We start from the raw sequence: 18,788 nt of genomic DNA on the forward strand, positions 1-18,788 counted from the left end.
ATTAGTATAACTGTGATAGCCTCCCTTTGTTTCCTCCCACTTGGTCCCGGTACGCCTGAAGGCTGGATGCAGTCAGTGCTGGGACGTGTGTGCCATGTGCTTTAATAAACACTTAGTAAAGGTTACAGTGTGTCAGGTATCACTCCTTTACATAGACGATGAAGTAGAGAGATATACATGTAGAACAAATGAATGAAAGATATGCAAAAAAAGTAACAATGATAAAAGAAACAGGCAATTCTTAGCTGTTTGCTGGGTGAGAACAAAAACCTGGTGTGTTGAGTGAGGGTGGGATGGAAAGAGAGGGAATGCAGGGATTGCTTAAAGTTAGAAACATCCAAAATTTTACCTCTGGTTTGTATGGTGGAGGACTGGCCAAGCTCTGTGCCTTCCACCACAGTGATGAATGCTGTGGTGGATGTTTGTGTAAAATTTTAATGTGGTTGTGTTCTTTATTATTGTACCGCTGCTGGCAACCCAAATACCACCGACCTTGGTTGTGTGGCAATTAAATTATTTCTTCTTCTAAGCTGCCCAAGCGAAATATGAGATGCTGTTCTTCCAATTTGCGTTTGGCCCCACTCCACAAAGGGGGAGGTCTAGGACAGAAAGATTAATGTAGGAATAGGAAGGGGAATTAAAGTGTTTGGCAACCAGGAGTTCAGATAAGTCCATGCGGACAGAGCGAAGATGTTCAGCGAAACGATTGCCCAGTCTACGTTGGGTTTCGCCGATGTATACGAATCTGAACATCATCATCTACATCTCTCGTTCCCATTTCCCGTGACTTTCAGTTTGAAGAAGGGTCTCGGCCTGAAACGTCACCCATTCCTTCTCTCCTGAGATGCTGCCTGACCCGTTGAGTTACTCCAGCATTTTATGTCTAACTGGAAAAGTGAATACATTTCTATTTACACGGTAACCTGTTTTAGAGTCAGACAACTCACCTCTTCAATCTAGTGTGTTGTCATAACTGTACCTGTGACTTGCGTCTTAACCTGGCAATGTTTTATCCGCTACTTGTTTGATTTACAAACATCTAATGACCCGCAAAATCATACAGCATTAGTTTGGATTAGTGTAGTGGAAAAATTATTCAGTTGTAAACAAGCGATATGATTTAACATATTATATCAAGTGCACTGAATCTTCAAAGTGCTCTGCACAAACATGCTGCAGTTATAAATTAGTCAACCCTGTCTATCAAAATTCTACACCATTTTCTACACTTATTTTTATGTCCTGTACTTAATGGTGGGCAGGTCAATAAAGGGAAAAGCCTTTAGTTTACCTCAACTTTCCTGCATAATATCTGACCTTACTGGCTAATCACATCTCTAAGCATCATGTGCCCAAGCACAAGTTTAAGAAAATATTGAATAACATTTGAATGAATTACTGTTAATGCAAAATAATTTGTTTTATGGTTGCAAGTTTTAAGTAATGTTTCACTAATCTTCTTCAATCCCATCAACTAAAAACATCAATTAAGCCTCATTATGTGGATATGAACCTCAGACGAGTAAGAGATCTCCATAACCATAACCATTTTCCATAACCAGTCAGGAATTATGATGCAGGTACACAAAAATGCTGGAGAAACTCAGCGGGTGCAGCAGCATCTATGGAGCGAAGGAAATAGGCAACATTTCGGGCCGAAACCCTTCTTCAGACCTGTAGTCAGGATCGAACCAAGGTCTCAGGCGCTGGTCTCAGAAATTATGATGAGGTTTAAGTAGTTCCCTAAACATTAAGTAGTTCCCTAAACTTTAAATAGTTCCCTAAACATGTAAAAGACTCATTTTAATGATGAGGTGAAGCCATTGGCTTACATGCTAAGCATTCTTCATTATGTGACAACTGCCAATATGATAGATTGATGATAGATGCCACCTATTTGAGGCAGCACTTCACTTAGATGCTTTTGATGGTGGGGAGGGTTCTGCCTGGGCTGAATCCATCACTCTCTGCAGAGTTTTACATTCATGTGCATTGGGATTTCATAGCAGGCTATGATGCAACCAGTCAGGTTACTTTCTATGGTGCATCTGGGATCAACAAAGGCCCTTCATCCACAAATTAACCAAGTGCCTTCCTTCCAGAACTGTATCCAGTCTACAACCCAGTACATTGGTAAACACTTTATCAAAATGCCATGCCACTTCCACCATGTGCTATACCAAAGCTCTGTGTAACGCATGTGTTTTTGTTTTTACAGTGGCATGCCAAATCTCTTTAAACTTTGAAGAAAGTTGAGGCAATTTTGAAAACTAATCCCAGCACACTGAAGTGACTCCTACTTCATCGTTATTGAGCACCATACTTTACACCTTACAACAGAACGGAATGGTGGCGCAGCTGTAAAGTTGCTGCCTTACAGCGCCTGAGACCTGGGTTCGATCATGACTACAGGTGCTGCCTATATGGAGTTTGTACGTTCTTCACATGACTGCGTGGGTTTTCACTGGGTGCTCCGGTTTCCTCCCACATACAGGTTTGTAGGTTAATTGCCTTTGGTATAAATTGTAAATTGTCCCTAGTGTGTGGTAGTGTGACGGGGATTGTTGGTCGGTGCAGACTCTGTAGGCCGAAGGGCTTGTTTCTGCACTGTATCTCTAAAATTGAAACTTAAACTAAAGAAAACATTTCTCAATGACTATTCCTTGCCTGTAAATCAGTGATGCAACTTATTATTCTTTAAAATACTTCACTACAGCAACCTGCATGACCTCTCATTTCATCAAAGAGACTAGTTGCAATTAAGGGAGATTACCTACAATAAAGCTTGGCACAACGTTCAGAAGAAAACAGTGAACCTAAGAAAAAAGCAGCGATTTATACCGCCAGACTGAAGACAAGTTTTCTGGACTGTTCAGATGGAGGTCGATGTAATGTGAAGGCTGCCACTTAATTGCACTGACTTGAATGGTGTGGATAATGCCAGCTGTTGAAATCCTATAGGGGTCTTTTCTCCCAGTATCGCATACTGTATGGCTGCATTTATTCAACAGCTTTAAACAATGACTGTTGACTACAAGTGAATGACTGAATCAACCTACAACTGAAGGTTTTTTTTTTAAATGTGATTTAGGGCCAGAGTGTTGCCATTTATGCTGGCTATGAACGCATGTTCAGCTATTAAGACCATGTCACAGCAATTTGGAGACCTCCTGGCAGACTCAATATAATGGTAATCCTAATGATAGCGTATAAGAACACAAAGTGCTAGAGTAACTCAGCAGGTCAAGCAGCATCTTCGGAGAACATGGATAGGTGACATTCCGGGTCAGGATCTTTTTTCAGTCTGATTGTATAGGTTGCAGGGGTGGAGAAAGCATGTTCTCCAGAGATGCCACCTGGCCCGCTAAGTTACTCCAGCACTTTGTGTTCTCTTGTATAAACCAGCATCTGCAGTTCCTTGTTTCTACAAAAGATGATGTAACCTGGAACTACATATTTGAAAACTTTAGTCTGGAATTTTCTTTTGTTGTAGAATGTTGAAACTTCATCTTAAATTATTTGACAAAAATGAAATGTGGGGCTCTGTTATTTGACTAGGCTGTGATTCTCTATACCGACTTAAGCCTCAGCAACCAATGTATATGAGAACATAAGGACTGGGAACACAGCATCTTAGCATGCTCCACACTCTTTAAGACCACGTGTGATCTGATCTTGGCCTTTGCTCCACTTCCCTGCTCATTTTCCATGACCCTTGACTCCCCTATAGACCAACTTATACCTCTCTTCGTCTTGAATCCTTTCAATTATTCAGCCTATGTGGAAAGGATTCTAAAGATTCACCAACAATTAAAGAGAATAAGTTCCTTATCACCTGTTTGAAATGGATGACCTCTTATTTTGAAATGATGTTCCTTGGATCTAGTTTCTTCCCTGTGCAGAAACATCCTCCAAACAACCACCCTTCCAAGACTCCACAGCGTCCCATACGTGATCACCTCTCAGTCTATAAAAATCCAACAAGTATAGGTTCAGTGTGAAGGAAGGAACTGCAGATGCCAGTTTACACCAAAGATAGACACAAAGTGCTGGAGTAACCTAGCAGGTCAGGCAGCATCGCTGGAGAAAATGAATAGGTGATGTTTCGGTGTCAAAACCCTTCTTCAGACTGAGAGTCGGAGCAGAGGGAAACTAGAGGTTTGAAAAGGTTCAGAACAAATCAGGCCCAGCACCAATGACCAAGGAACGGTGGAGCCCACAATGGTCCATTGTTGGTTGTGGAAGAGGTGATAATGAAGGGATATATAGATTCAAACAGTGGAACTGGCAGAGGAGCCGAGAGAGAGGGAATGCAGGGGTTGTAAACTGCCCAAGTGAAATATGAGGCGTTGTTCCTCCAATTTTTGTGTGACCTCACACTAACAGGTTTAGCCTGTTCAACCGAATCCAACCTGGGCAATGGAACACCACAGGCTAAAAAAGACCCAAAGGACTCGAATAACTCAGCGAGTCACTCAACATCTCTGGAGAACACGGATAGGTGACGTTTCAGGTTTTCAGACTTATGGGGGAAGAAAGCTGGAATAACAAAGGGTGAGCAGTGGGAGAAGGTCTCACAGAACTCCCATCAGGGAAAGGACGAGAACATCAACGAACTATCTCTTGCATTAATATGGACATGTTTTCTTTTTCTAATTGTGTTTTGCACTAATGTTTTAATTTTTTGCACAATTTATTTTTACTGTATTGCCGAAAATGCATGTAATTTATGTATTATTTATATTTGTGTTTATTTGTCTGTTTAGTTTACTTTAGAGATACAGTGCAGAAACAGGTCCTTCAGCCCACCCAGTCCACGCCGAACAGCGATCACCCCGTACACTTGCACTATCCTACACACCAGAGGCTATTTACAATTTTTATCACAGTCATTTAACCTACAAACCAGTAAATCTTTGGAATGTGGATGGAAACCGGAGCACCCGGATAAAACCCACGTGGTCACTACGTACAGACAGCACCCGTAGTCGGGATCAAACCCAGGTGTCTGGCGCTGTAAGGCAGCAACTCTACCACTGCGCAACTGTGCCTGCAATGCTGCTGCAAGCAAGATTTTTTATTGTACCTGTGCCTCACCATACTTGTGCTTATGGTAAAAGTCGACCTGACTTGACATGTTAACCCATCATCCATGAATCAACTAAATGTACTCCCTCCAGAACAGTATCCAGTCCATAACCTAGTGCTCTGATAACATCTTCAATCACTTTATCAATATGCCATGGATTCTGAGAAAACATCCACATTTCTTCCAACATGTGCTACACCTAAGCTGCTGTATGATGAAGAACCGAGGAACTGTAGATGCTGGTTTACCAAGGAAAGATACAAAATGCTGGAGTAAATGAGCGGGTCAGGCAACATCCCTGGAGAACATGGATAGGTGACGTTTCGGGTCGATGTCCTACTTCGTGAACCTGCTGAGTTACTCCAGCATTCTGTGTATTTCCTGCTGTATGATCAACTGTGTAACATGTGACAATTTTTAAAATTCATTTTCCCTGCGACTGAAACGTTGCTGGCAAGACCGGTGTTTATGTCTCATTCCCCATTGTCCTTGAAGAGATGGTGATGAGCTGCTGCCTGAATTGCTGCAGTCTATTTTATGAATGTATTTATGATGCTATTCACCAGGGAGTTCCAGGGACAGACCCAGTGATGATAAAGGACCAGCGATATCTTTCCAAGTCAGGATGTGTGTGAATTAGTGGGGATCCTGTGAATTAGTGGTGGCTGGGAATTCCCATGAGCTTTATGTCCTTGTCCTCCTTGTTAAAAGTTGCATGTTTAGGCTGAGCTGCTTGAGTAACGGGTTGAATAACTACAGTGCATGGTATAGATGGTACACATTGAGCATAGCAGTGGAGGGAATTTAAACCAAACGCGATGGATGGGATGATAGAAAAATGGGCTGCTTTGTCCTGAATGTTGTTGGGCTTCCTAAGTGTTTTTGATGCTGCAATTATCCAGGCAAGTGGAGATTATCCCATCTCATTCCTGCCTTGTGCTTTGTATAAAGTCAGGTGTCAGGAGCTGAATCCTCACCACAGGATACACAGCCTCTGACCTGCTCTTGCAGTCTCTGCATTTGTGTGGCTGGCCCACACGAGTTTCTTGTAAATAATGACCCCTAATGCTATTGTTTAGTTCAGTTTATTATTGTTACGTGTACTGAGGGAAACCGGAGCACCCGGAGGAAACCCACGCAGTCACTGTGAGAAAATGCAAACTCCAGATACACAGCACCCGTAGTCAGAATAGAACCCAACGAGCCTTCTTTGCACTGTTCTCTTCTTTGCATTGGAGAGGGTGTAGGGGAGATTCAAGTGGATGTACAAATCAGAATGTGTCTCTCAACCTCATCAAATACATTGTGACCATCAAACGCCCCTTTACTTTTATCCTCCACTAATCATATTTTATTCTCCTCACATTCCCATTAACTTCCCCCAGACTCGACCACTCATCTACGCAGTGGCCAACTGACCGAATAACCCGCATGTCTTTGTGATGTTAGAGGAAACCCACGTGGTCACTGAGGGAAGATGCAAAGTGCAAATAGACAGTATGGAAGGTCAGTATTGAACCAGGGTCACAGGGTCTCTTAAGGCAGCGGCTCTGCTGTTCTGAGGCTCATCTACACAGGACGATGCTTACAGGAAATTCAAAGCAATTTTGGATGCACAATGCTGAATAGATAGCTTTACAATTCATAACTCGCTACATTGATTGATGCAGGAAAAGTGCTGTTGAAATCTCATTGATGCTGTTGGATTGGTAAGCACTTACGGCTGATTTAGCTATTGCTGTTACCTTACAAGTGACACATGAAAAGAAAGCAAGGTTTGATAAATTATAGGTTTCATTCCCAAGGAGAGTGTTTTCCTCAGAGAAACACCACTTTAGTAAACAATAAAAAGTACCGCAATCATTAATCTGCTGCAAAGTATTTTCCTCCGCGCCATGCAAACATTTAATTGACCTGCCAGTTTTGTTGGGGGCCTTGTTGCTCGGAGCCGAGCATAAATTACACATCTGACATGTTAAAACTGGAAGCTAAATGCTGAAAGACATGCAGCCAGCATATAAATACACCACTGGCAAACAGAAGAGATGTACAAAGGCAGACGTCCGCAGTAAAATATATTGTTGTGTTTAATGTAAATTACATGGAGAGATGTCCAGTTACATACCTTAACAGGTAAGATCAATTTAAAGTGAGCCTATAGGGCGGCACAGTGGTGCAGTGGTAGAATTGCTGCCTTACAGTGCCTGAGATCCGGGTTCGATGCTGACAACGGATGCTGTGTGTACGGAGTTAGTACATTCTCCCTGTGACCACATGGGTTTTCTCCGGGTGCTCCGGTTTCCTCCCACTCGCTAAAGACTTGCAAGTTTGTAAGTTAATTTACTTTGGGAAGTTGTGGAACAAATTGTCCCTAGTGTGTAGGATAGTGTACGGGGTGATCAGAAGTCTGCATGGATTTGTTGGGCCGAAGTTCCTGTTTCCATGCTGTATCTGTATCTCTAACGACAGATGGCACAATGGGCTAAGTGTTCGGCTGGCAACCGGAAGGTAGCCGGTTCGAATCCCGCTTGGAGTGCATACTGTCGTTGTGTCCTTGGGCAAGACACTTCACCCACCTTTGCCTGTGTGTGAATGTGTGTGAATGTGTGTGAGTGATTGGTGGTGGTCGGAGGGGCCGTAGGCGCAGATTGGCAGCCACGCTTCCATCAGTCTGCCCCAGGGCAGCTGTGGCTACAGAAGTAGCTTACCACCACCGAGTGTGACTGAGGAGTGAATGAATAATGCGATGTAAAGCGCCTTGAGTATTAGAAAGGCGCTATATAAATCCCATCCATTGTTATTATTAGACGCATGTAAAAAGGGAACTGCTGTAATCATGGGGGACTTCAATTTTCATATTAATTGGGCAAACCAAACTGGGCAGGGTAGACTAGAGGAAGAGTTTATAGAATGTATTAGAGACGGGTTCCTAGAACAGTATGTCACCGAACCGACAAGGGGGGAGGCAATCTTGGATCTGGTCCTGTGTAATGAAGCAGGATTAATTAAAAATGTCATAGTTAGGGACTCGTTGGGAACAAGTGACCACAATATGGTCGAATTCCATATTCAAATAGAAGGGGAGCAGGTTGAAACTCAGGCTAGGGTGCTTAGTCTAAATAAGGGGGATTATGAAGGTATGAGGACTGAGCTGATCAAAGTTGACTGGGATAGCAGACTCAAGAATAAGACGGTACATGAGCAGTGGTGTACGTTTAAGGGTATACTGTATAACCTTCAAGAAAAATTTATTCCTATGAAGAAAAAAGGGGTAAGGGTAAGAACAGTCAGCCATGGCTCAGTAAAACTATAAAGGATAGTATTCGGCTGAAGGCAAGGGCATATAAGGTAGCCAGAGATAGTGGGAGGGTAGAGGATTGGGAAGCATTTAAAGGTCAGCAAAAAATAACTAAGAGATTAATTAAGACGGGGAAAATAGACTATGAAAGGAATTTAGCGAACAACATAAAAACTAATAGTAAGAGTTTTTATAGCTATATAAAAAGAAAAAGGGTGGCTAAGGTGAACGTTGGTCCATTGGAGGGTGAGACTGGAGAGTTGTTGGTGGGGAACATGGAAATGGCAAAGGCATTAAACGAGTATTTTGTATCAGTCTTCACCATAGAAGACACAAAAAATATTCCAACGCTGGATAAACAGGGGGCGGTAGGAATGGAGGAGCTAAATACTATTAAGATCACCAAGGAGGTGGTATTAGGGAAATTAATGAGACTGAAGGAGGATAAATCCCCTGGGCCTGATGGATTACATCCAAGGGTCTTGAGGGAGATAGCGGTGGGGATTGTGGATGCATTGGTGATAATTTTCCAAAACTCCCTGGAGGCAGGAACGGTCCCAGTGGATTGGAAAATGGCCAATGTAACACCTATATTTAAAAAAGGAAGTAAACAGAAGGCGGGTAACTATAGACCGGTTAGTCTAACATCGGTGGTGGGTAAAATGTTAGAGACAATTATTAAAGAAACACTAACGGGGCACTTGGATAAACATGACTTCATCGGACAGAACCAGCATGGTTTTGTGAAGGGGAAGTCCTGTTTAACGAATCTGCTCGAATTCTTTGAGGAAGTAACAACCCGGGTGGATAAAGGGGAACCGGTGGATGTGGTATACTTGGACTTCCAAAAGGCTTTTGACAAGGTGCCACATAAGAGACTATTGCTAAAAATAAAAAATTATGGGATTGGGGGTAATATATTAGCATGGGTAGAGGATTGGCTAACAAATAGGAAGCAGAGAGTGGGGATAAATGGTTCATACTCGGGATGGCAACCGGTAACTAGCGGGGTTCCGCAAGGGTCGGTGCTGGGACCCCAGTTGTTCACAATTTATATAAATGATTTGGAGGAGGGAACCAAGTGTAATATATCAAAATTTGCGGACGATACAAAAATGGGAGGAAAAGTAGGGGATGAGGAGGATAGGAAGAGTCTGCAAAAGGATATAGATAAGCTAGGTGAGTGGGCAACAACTTGGCAGATGAAATTTAATACTAATAAATGTGAAGTCATTCACTTTGGGAAAAAAAATGATAGGGCAAGTTATTTTCTAAATGAGGAGGAGCTGCGTTGTAATGCAACGCAAAGGGATCTAGGGGTATTAGTACATGAATCACTAAAAGTTAGTATGCAGGTGCAGCAAGCAATCAGGAAGGCCAATGGAGTTTTGGCCTTTATTGCTAGGGGGATTGAGTATAAAAACACGGAGGTCTTGCTGCAGCTGTACACAGTATTAGTGAGACCACATTTGGAATACTGTGTACAGTTCTGGGGTCCATACTTAAGAAAGGATGTACTAGCCCTGGAGGCAGTGCAGCGAAGGTTTACAAGATTAATTCCTGCAATGAGGGGATTGACATATGAGGAAAGGTTAAGTAGGCTGGAACTCTACTCTTTGGAGTTTAGAAGAATGAGAGGCGATCTCATTGAAACATATAAGATCGTGAGGGGCCTTGATCGGGTGGATGCACCGAGGATGTTCCCAATGATCGGGGAAACTAGAACTAGGGGACATAGTTGCAGAATAAGGGGGGGCTCTTTTAAAACTGAGATGAGGAAGAACTTCTTCACCCAGAGGGTGGTTAATTTATGGAATTCACTGCCCCAGGGAGCAGTGGAAGCAGAAACTTTAAATATATTTAAGACTAAAATAGATGGTTTTTTAGCTGCCAAGGGGATAAGGGGCTACGGGGAGAGGGCAGGGATATGGACCTAGGTATGGTTAGTATAGTAAGACCTGAGTGATCTCCTGGACAAGTGTCGATCGCCTGGATTGGGGTCGGAGAGGAATTTCCCGGATTTTTTTCCCGAATTGGACCTGGGTTTTTATCCGGTTTTTTGCCTCCCCCAGGAGATCGCGAGGTTCTTGGGGTGGAGAGGGGTGATAGCGGTATAAAGGGGAGGGTAGTGTCTTGTGTTCTGTGTCTTGTGTCTACTGTTTGTGGGTAAGTGTGTCTGTTTAGTGTTCAGCCATGAGCGAATGGCGGTGCGGGCTCGACGGACCTGGTGGTCTACTCTCGCACCTACTTTCTATGTTTCTATGTTTCTATCGCTCATGAGGACAGATGGGGTTAAAGTTGTTGCTAGTATTCAATGGCAGGCAGTACAGAAGGATGAGAAATGATCTTATAGAGGTGTACAAGGAATAGATAGGGTAAATGCACAGTGTCTTTTACCCAGAGTAGGGGAATCAAGAACCACAGGACATCGGTTTAAGTTGACGGGGGAAAGATTTAATAGGAAATTGAGGGGCAACTTTTTTACACAAAAGAAAGTGGTGGATATATGAAATGAGCTGCCAGAGGAGGTAATTGAGGCAGGTGCTGTCACCCCTCATCCCCTCCTCTATACCTTATCCCCCAAACCGGTATATTTTCCTTTCAGCCCCCCTCTTTCCTCTCTCCCCTGTCCCCTTCCACCCATATCCATCCCTCCGGCTTCACACTTCATTCCTTTTCTTATCTGACATTTTTCTCTCTTTTTCACTTCTAGCCTTAGACATTTTTCACTCCATCCAGCTGCTAATCACCCCCTCATCTGCATCTACTCATCACTTGCCAGGTTTTGCCCCACACTCACCTCTCTTTTCCAGCTTTCGCCCTCTACACCATCAGTCTGAAGTCGGGTCTCGACCCAAAATTTTATCTGTCTATTCCCTCCACAGATGCTGCCTGGTCCATTGAGTTCTCCCAGCACTCTGTTTTTTTTAACATGTGAATTACAATAACTTATAAATAATAAAGTTCAGATAATGTCTTGCATAAATTAACGAGTGGTTTGATAATTTCCATCATTGTGTTTGGTACACACATAGAGTCACGAAGTCATACAACATAATCGATGAGTCAACATTAAAACTGCAATGTGTGTGCTTTTTCGCATTAACAGTAATATTCTGGTGGCCAAATCAACAGGCACAGTGTCGGGTCAGTGTTGTGCAATGTGAGATGTAGGACAATCCACTGAGCAAATCAATGGTCAAAAGATGCAAGTGGTGAGTACTTGGCCTGAACTTGACCAAATAAATTGATTACAGTATAGAGATGCAAGGAACTACAGATGCTGATTTACAAAAAAGACATAACGTGTTGCAGTAACTCAGCAGGTCAGGCAGCATCCCTGGAGAACATGGATAGAAGAAGGTCCCAACCCAAAATCTCACCTATCCATATACTCCAGAGATGTTGCCTAACCCATTGAGTTACTCCAGAACTTTGTGTCTTATTTTGATGACAGTATATGTCAGAACTCACGCCATTCCAATAAACCTGGCCCTGGCATCTTCCTCCCTCAAAGTTACAAAGTTATGAGAGTCATAGATAGGGTACACAGTCAAACATTTATCGCAGAGTAGAAATGTCAAAAACTAGAAGGCATAGCGTTAAGGTGAAAAGCCAAAGTATAAAGGAGATGTGCAAATCAAGGCTTTACACAGAGGGTGGGGGGTGCTTGGAACGTACTGCAGGGGATTGTGTTGGAGGTAGATAGTAGCATTTATGAGGCTTTTAGATAGGCACATGGGAATGCAAGGAATGTTCATAACTTCATGTTATAGGAGCAGAATTAGGCCATTCAGCCCATCAAGTCTACTCATGGCTGATCTGTCTTTCCATTCAATCATGGCTGATCTATCTTTCCCTCTCAACCCCATACCTCCTGCCACCCATACTAATCAAGAATCTGTCAATCCCTGCCTTAAAAATACCCAATGACTTGGCCTCCACAGTCATCTATGAATTTCACGGATTCACCAACCTATGACTAAACAAATTATTCCTCATCGCCTTTCTAAAGGTACATCCTTTTATTCTGAGGATATGACCTCTGATCCTAAACTCTCCCACTGGTGGAAACATCCTTTCCACATCCATTTCATTCAGAATGGATGGATAAGATCACGTGCAAGCAGATGGAATTAGTTTGACTGGGCATCAGGTTCTGTGCAGGCATTGTGCGCCGAAGGACCTGGTTCCGTGCTGTACTGTTCCGTGATCTGAGTTCTAATTTTACTTTTCCTTTATTTATTCACAACAGTTGTCAGTGTTTTGAGTTCCATTGAAAGCAGTATTTTAACAGAAATGACTTGCTCAGCCCCACAAATATGTTACGTAATTTTCAATAGAAGCTCTGATTAGAACTATTTAACAGCTTTCCCCAGGCCTTATATTACAGTGCTTTTAACGAGAAGTGACAAGAAAATGACAGGAAAACATTTACATGTGAATTAAATTCTATTTAAAAGGTGGCAATAATCAATATTTTATTGCAACATAAGTGAGCTCATCTCATCCAAAATCAATTGTTGTCTGTTGAAATTTAAGATGAGCAACAATTAGAGAAAGAAAGGTTTGGCACAGGAAGGAAAAAATAAATCCGCTCTTCAAAAGGTTAACACAGCTTCATGGGTCAGTGGGCTTTCTCAAAACTCACTGTACAACCCCAGATCCCAGGCTTTTAATTTTCTTTCATAGGTTCTACAGTCATAGGAACAGAAGTAAGCCATTCAGCCCATCGAGTCTACTCTGCTATTCAACCATGGTTGATCTGTCTTTCCATTCCAACCCCATTCTCCTGCCTTCTCCTCATAACCTTTGACACCCTTATCAAGAACGTCATCAAGCCATTCAGGAACTCATCAATATGTCAATTTCCGCTTTTAAAATACTCAATGACACAGTCATCTGTGCCAGAGAATTCCATGTGGTATTCATAAGTTCTAGGAGCAGAATTAGGACATTCAGCCCATCAAGTCTACTCCGCCATTGAGACATGACTGATTTATCTTCCCTCTCAACCTCATTCTCCTCATAACCCTTGGCACCCTTACCAATCAAGTATCTGTCAATCTCCCAGCCTTGAAACTACCCAATGGCTTTGCCTCCACAGCCATCTGTGACAATTATTTCCACAGGTTCTTCACCCTCTGATTAAAGAAATTCCTCCTCATCTCCAAAAAGTACATAATTTTATTCTGAAGCCATGCCGTCTGGTTCTAGACTCTCCCACTAGTGGAAACATCCTTTCCACATCCACTCTATCCAGGTCTTTCATCATTCGGTAAGTTTCAATGAGGTCCCCCCTGGTCCATCTAAACGCCAGTGAATGCAGGCCCAGAGCCGTCAAAAGCTCGTCATGTTTTCTTTTCTTTTCTCAGTCCCCTTTGCTTTTTTGTATATGTACCTGTGCACACACTCACGCACATTGCAACTGATGCAAATAAATTAACTTTTTGACATTGCCACTCATCTGCAATCTCCTGTTAATGTAACTCCTCAAGCATCAGGAGTCAAGAATGTTTAATTGACCTGCCTTGCTTTTTCCTACCCCTCTAACCTTCTAGCTTTTCTTCCACCCCCCCCCCCCCAACTCCTGCAATCAGTCTGAAGAAGGGTCCCAACCCAAAACGTCACCTATCCATAAGTAGACACAAAGTGCTGCAGTAACTCAGCAGGTCTTGCAAAATCTCTCATGATGCTGGCTGACCCGTTGAGTTACTCTTGCACTTCGTGTCTATCTTTGGTATAAACCAGCATTTGTAGATCCTTCCTACGTCACCAATCTCCAGGGATGCAGCCCGACCCGCTGAGTTAGTCGAGCACTTTGTGTGTTTTATATTTATTTGTCATATGTACCAACAACAGAACATGGAATATGTATTGGTTGCAGCTTAACAGGCCTGTATTGCAATAACACACAAATACACAATAATCTAGAATTCTCCTTCAGTACATAACTTTAGAGCAGCATGGAATAGAGAGAGGATGCCTGATGAGTGAGAGTCATTCATGTTCACAAGAATACAAGAAACTAGGTGAAGGAGTAGGCCTCTCGACCCCACCTCTCTCTCCACCAGCAACATGTACGGAACGCACATATATCTGTACGTATGCAACGAGCTGCCGGAGGAGGTAGTTGAGGCAGGTACGATCGTAATGTTTATAAGAGACATTTAGTGGGGTACATGGATAAGATAGGATAGGACGTGTAGATGAGGTCAGTATGGGCAAGGACCTTCCACGCTGTATGACTCTATGACTCTGACTCGAATCAAGGTTAGCGGGTCAAAAAGGCATCTCAACACCACAACCTCAGCAGTAACATGGGATAGGGAATAAATACTGGGCCTACAAATGACCCCCATACTCAGTAGATGTGTGACGGTTGCCACGACTTGAAGGGTTGAGCTATTGGGAGAGGTTGGGTAGGCCAAGACTTTATTCTTTGGGGTGCAGGAGGCAGAAGGATTATCTAATAGAGGTGTATAAAATAATGAGGGGAATAGATAGAGTGAATGCACAGAGCCTTTTACCCAGTGTAGGGGAATCAAACATAAGAGGACAAGGTGAGAGGGGCAAGTTTTAACATGAAGCTGAGGGGCAACCTTTTTACTCAGAGGATAGTGGGTATATGGAACAACCTGCCAGAAGAGGTAGGTGCAGCAGGTACTATAATAGCATTTAAAAGGCACTTAGATAGATACATAGATAGGAAAGGTTTGGAGCGATATGGGCTGAACACAGGCAAATAGATCTGACTTAGATCTTGGTTGCCAAGGATGAATTGGGCTGATGGGCCTGTTTCCATACTGTGTGATTCTATGATTGGCAGGGGGGGGGGGGGTAGGTGCTGGGAATGGGATTAACTTGGATGAGTACTTGCTGGTTGGCACAGACATGGTGGGCCGAATGGCTTGTACACTGCTGTATAACTGTATGAATTAAAACTCAGTGATAAACATATATCAGCAAAAAGGGAAATTAATGAGAGAAAATGAACAAGTGAAAGACAGAACTATGACTAGAAACAAACAAAAGGACAAACAAAAATGATTTTGGATCTAAGATTACATAAAATAGCAAAGAAGGAATAACACACTCTGGCCACAGGAATGCAAATGTTCTTTGAACTCAAAACTAAAGATGTCCACTAAATAATCAGAGCCAATTATCTGAGATAATGTAAGATCATGAAAGCAATATACATGGTAATCAACGCCAGTTAAATTCAATGTACTGGAAGGCATCCTTATCCACTAATACTCTGATTCCTTGTGGCTCTACATTTTAATAACCCATAAATAAGATAACTTCTAGGATTTAGCAAGTTGTCTATATAAAAAACAGGATTGCTGGCTTTCTCTGGTCAAAGGAAAATCTTCCAAACCTCCTCACTGAATTAGATACAGCTCAGCAATATAGATTCATCCACAATTTGATGGGATCTTGTCCATAATATATTTCGAATAAATCTAAATGTTCTCAAAGGAAAAGAACACAACTGATGGCCAAATCTGGATTACAATGTAACAGCTGGATCAAGATTCAGGACAGTTATGAGTGTTTAATTGTCATATGTATGACAACAGAACAATGAAATTCATACTTGCAGCAGCTTTACCAACCCTTAAAAGATAAATATAATAGTTTTTAAAAATGGTAAATGTACAACTGCAATTCTATTGTTTTAATAAACAAAAAATAAAGTCTGTAGTGCAACCAAACACATATCCATCGAAGTTCATAGTTGCTGAGGTTAGTGTTGGGTAGCGTTCAAGAGCCTAATGGTGGTTGGGAAGAAGCTAATCCTGAACCTGATGATTATGGTTTACAGGCTCCTGTATCTTCTTCCCGATGGTCAGAGTGAAATGAGAGAGTGGCCAGGATGGAGTGGGAATTTGATGATATTGTCTGCCTTTTTGAATGCCCTTCAGTGATGAGGAGATCAGTTACTGTGATGCAAACCAGGCTACGATGCAACCAGCCAATGTGCTTTCTACTGTACATTGCCACAATGAATGCCAATTTTGAGCAAAGGTTTGATGATCTCCAAGATGAGACTTGATAAATCATTCTTTCATAATCATAAGCTTTCCTCTCAGGTTGAAATGGAAAGTATGAAAGCAAATTGCATCTTCGCCATCTCCCAAGACTGAGGAATTGCTGCATTAAATCTGAACATCAGGTGCCAATAAGCAGAACATCTGACTAAACATCATTCACAGTAATGGCTTTCTCTTCTGCCTGTTGCGAATGGGCTTTTAAGGAGATTGTCAACAGTGATTAAAACATCAATTATTGCATCTTTTGAAATCAGCTGGAGAACACAGCAAATTATTGCCATCCCATCATTCATTGTCAGCGCATTGTCAGTGCTTACAACATTTTGATGGCTCATTTCCTCTTTCTACACCTGGAAAAAAATCTTGTCCAACATCAGCTCTTGAAAAACAATTCCTGTGGCTCTGGTGCAACATTTAACTGCTAAAATATATGGAAACAAATTGTGTCAGAACATTAGTTTTAATTTGGGCACTAGGATTACAGCATTCACCTCCCTCAACCCATGGCAACACCATTTTGGGATGTGAGTGCCCATGGCATATAAATGCCCATGGCTACACCTTTAACTTGAAGACAGTGCGAGGAGTCAAAAGATTGTCCTATCATGAGCTGCTGAAGAAAATAGATCTATGTACTTTGGAATTTACAAGGATGAGGGGCGAACTTATTGAAACATATAAACTCCCTAGGGGTCATGTCAGGTTTGAGCTTGAAATACTTCCATTGGTGGTCGAATCTCAAAGGAAGTGCCATAGTTACAAGAATAGAGATGGTCATTAGTATAGAAGTTTGCAAAGGGTGGTGAATATCTAAAATGTTCTCCCTGGAGGGTGTGGAGGTTAGATCAATGGCGGTGGTGGGGGGGGGGGGGGGGGGGGGGGGGGTTAATGGGAAAGTAGATATTTTAAAAGATTGGAAAATTGAGGGTTATTGGGAACTGACACAGAAGAAGAGATGAAACCTCAGTAAGATTAGCCTTTACTTTAAATGTTTAGACTTTAGAGATAGGGAGTGGAAGCAGGCCCTTCGGCCCACCGAATCCACGCACCTATCAGTGATTACCCCGTACACTAACACTATCCTACACACTAGAGACAATTTACAATTTACAGAAGCCCATTAACCCACAAACCTGTCTGTCTTTGGAGTGTGGGAGGAAACCGGAAAACCCCATGCGATCACAGGGACAAAGTACAGTCAGGATCGAACCAGGGTCTCTGGCGCTGTAAGGCAGCAACTCTATTACTGCGCCTTGATCAGAATGAATTGTGGGACAGGTCTGAGGGACCAAATTACCTACTCTTATTTTCCAATGTTCGCATATTTTTAACACACAAAGTTAAAGAGATACCACCAAATTTGCAATAGTACTGGTTTGGCAGGTAGAAAAAGGATTAGTCAGCAACATCTTCAAAGAAAAATTACAAATCAAAGCATGACAAATGTAATGTCACTGGAAACCTGCCACCCCAAATAGCCAGACGAGACCATTTGTACTTGTTGGGCCAACAACTCTTCTCTTTATATATAACTAGACGACCCGTGGACCCATTGGGTTCCCTTTGTGACAGCAGTGAAGCACACCCGGCAACCCTCCCCCAACTGCGCACCGCGTTCAAACTTGTGCCGTTGACGGTACAAAGTAAATGAAAGTTTATAAATGGAATAGACGACCCGCAAATTACTTTGTAAAGTAGAAGGAAACTTACCCGTGGACCTGTTGGGTCCCCGTTGTGAGGTGAGTCAAGTACACGCATAAGTATGAGATAAAAATGGCGGTCTGAAAATCGCCAAAGGCAACCCTTGCCCAACTACGCAGGTGCAGCTGAGGACCCGTTGGGTACCCTTTGTGATGCCAGTCAAGTAAACACAGAAGTATTAGATAATAAAATAAAGTAAATTAATGTTTATTAAGGGAATTATTTTTGTCAAATTGAACAAAACTTGATACAGCACACCCCAGGCGAATGGTGAGTAAGGCACCCCTAAAATTGTTGCGCTGTTGTGTACTGTTTTGGCTATATTTTGGGAGCATACATACATACATACAAGATGAGACTTAGTTATATATAGATATAGGAGGCAATAAAAGTTCAAACTCCAGTGCTTCTTTCCAATTCTGTGCAACTGAGTAAGAGGTTGATTCATACATCCATGCCACTTAGCTTTTAGAGTGCATTTGCTCTAATGGGTCAATGGTGAGCACAAACACTAGCCATTAAGTATTTACACTTTTGTAGCTTCTTTCTTAACTCATGATGAGGGCTTTGCAATGTTTCTAAAGGTCTCTGATGACCAGCGACAATTACATTTTCGAAAGGATTTTTCGATTATTAAAAA

Source organism: Amblyraja radiata, chromosome 1, assembly GCF_010909765.2.
Source record: "Amblyraja radiata isolate CabotCenter1 chromosome 1, sAmbRad1.1.pri, whole genome shotgun sequence".
NCBI lineage: Eukaryota > Metazoa > Chordata > Chondrichthyes > Rajiformes > Rajidae > Amblyraja > Amblyraja radiata.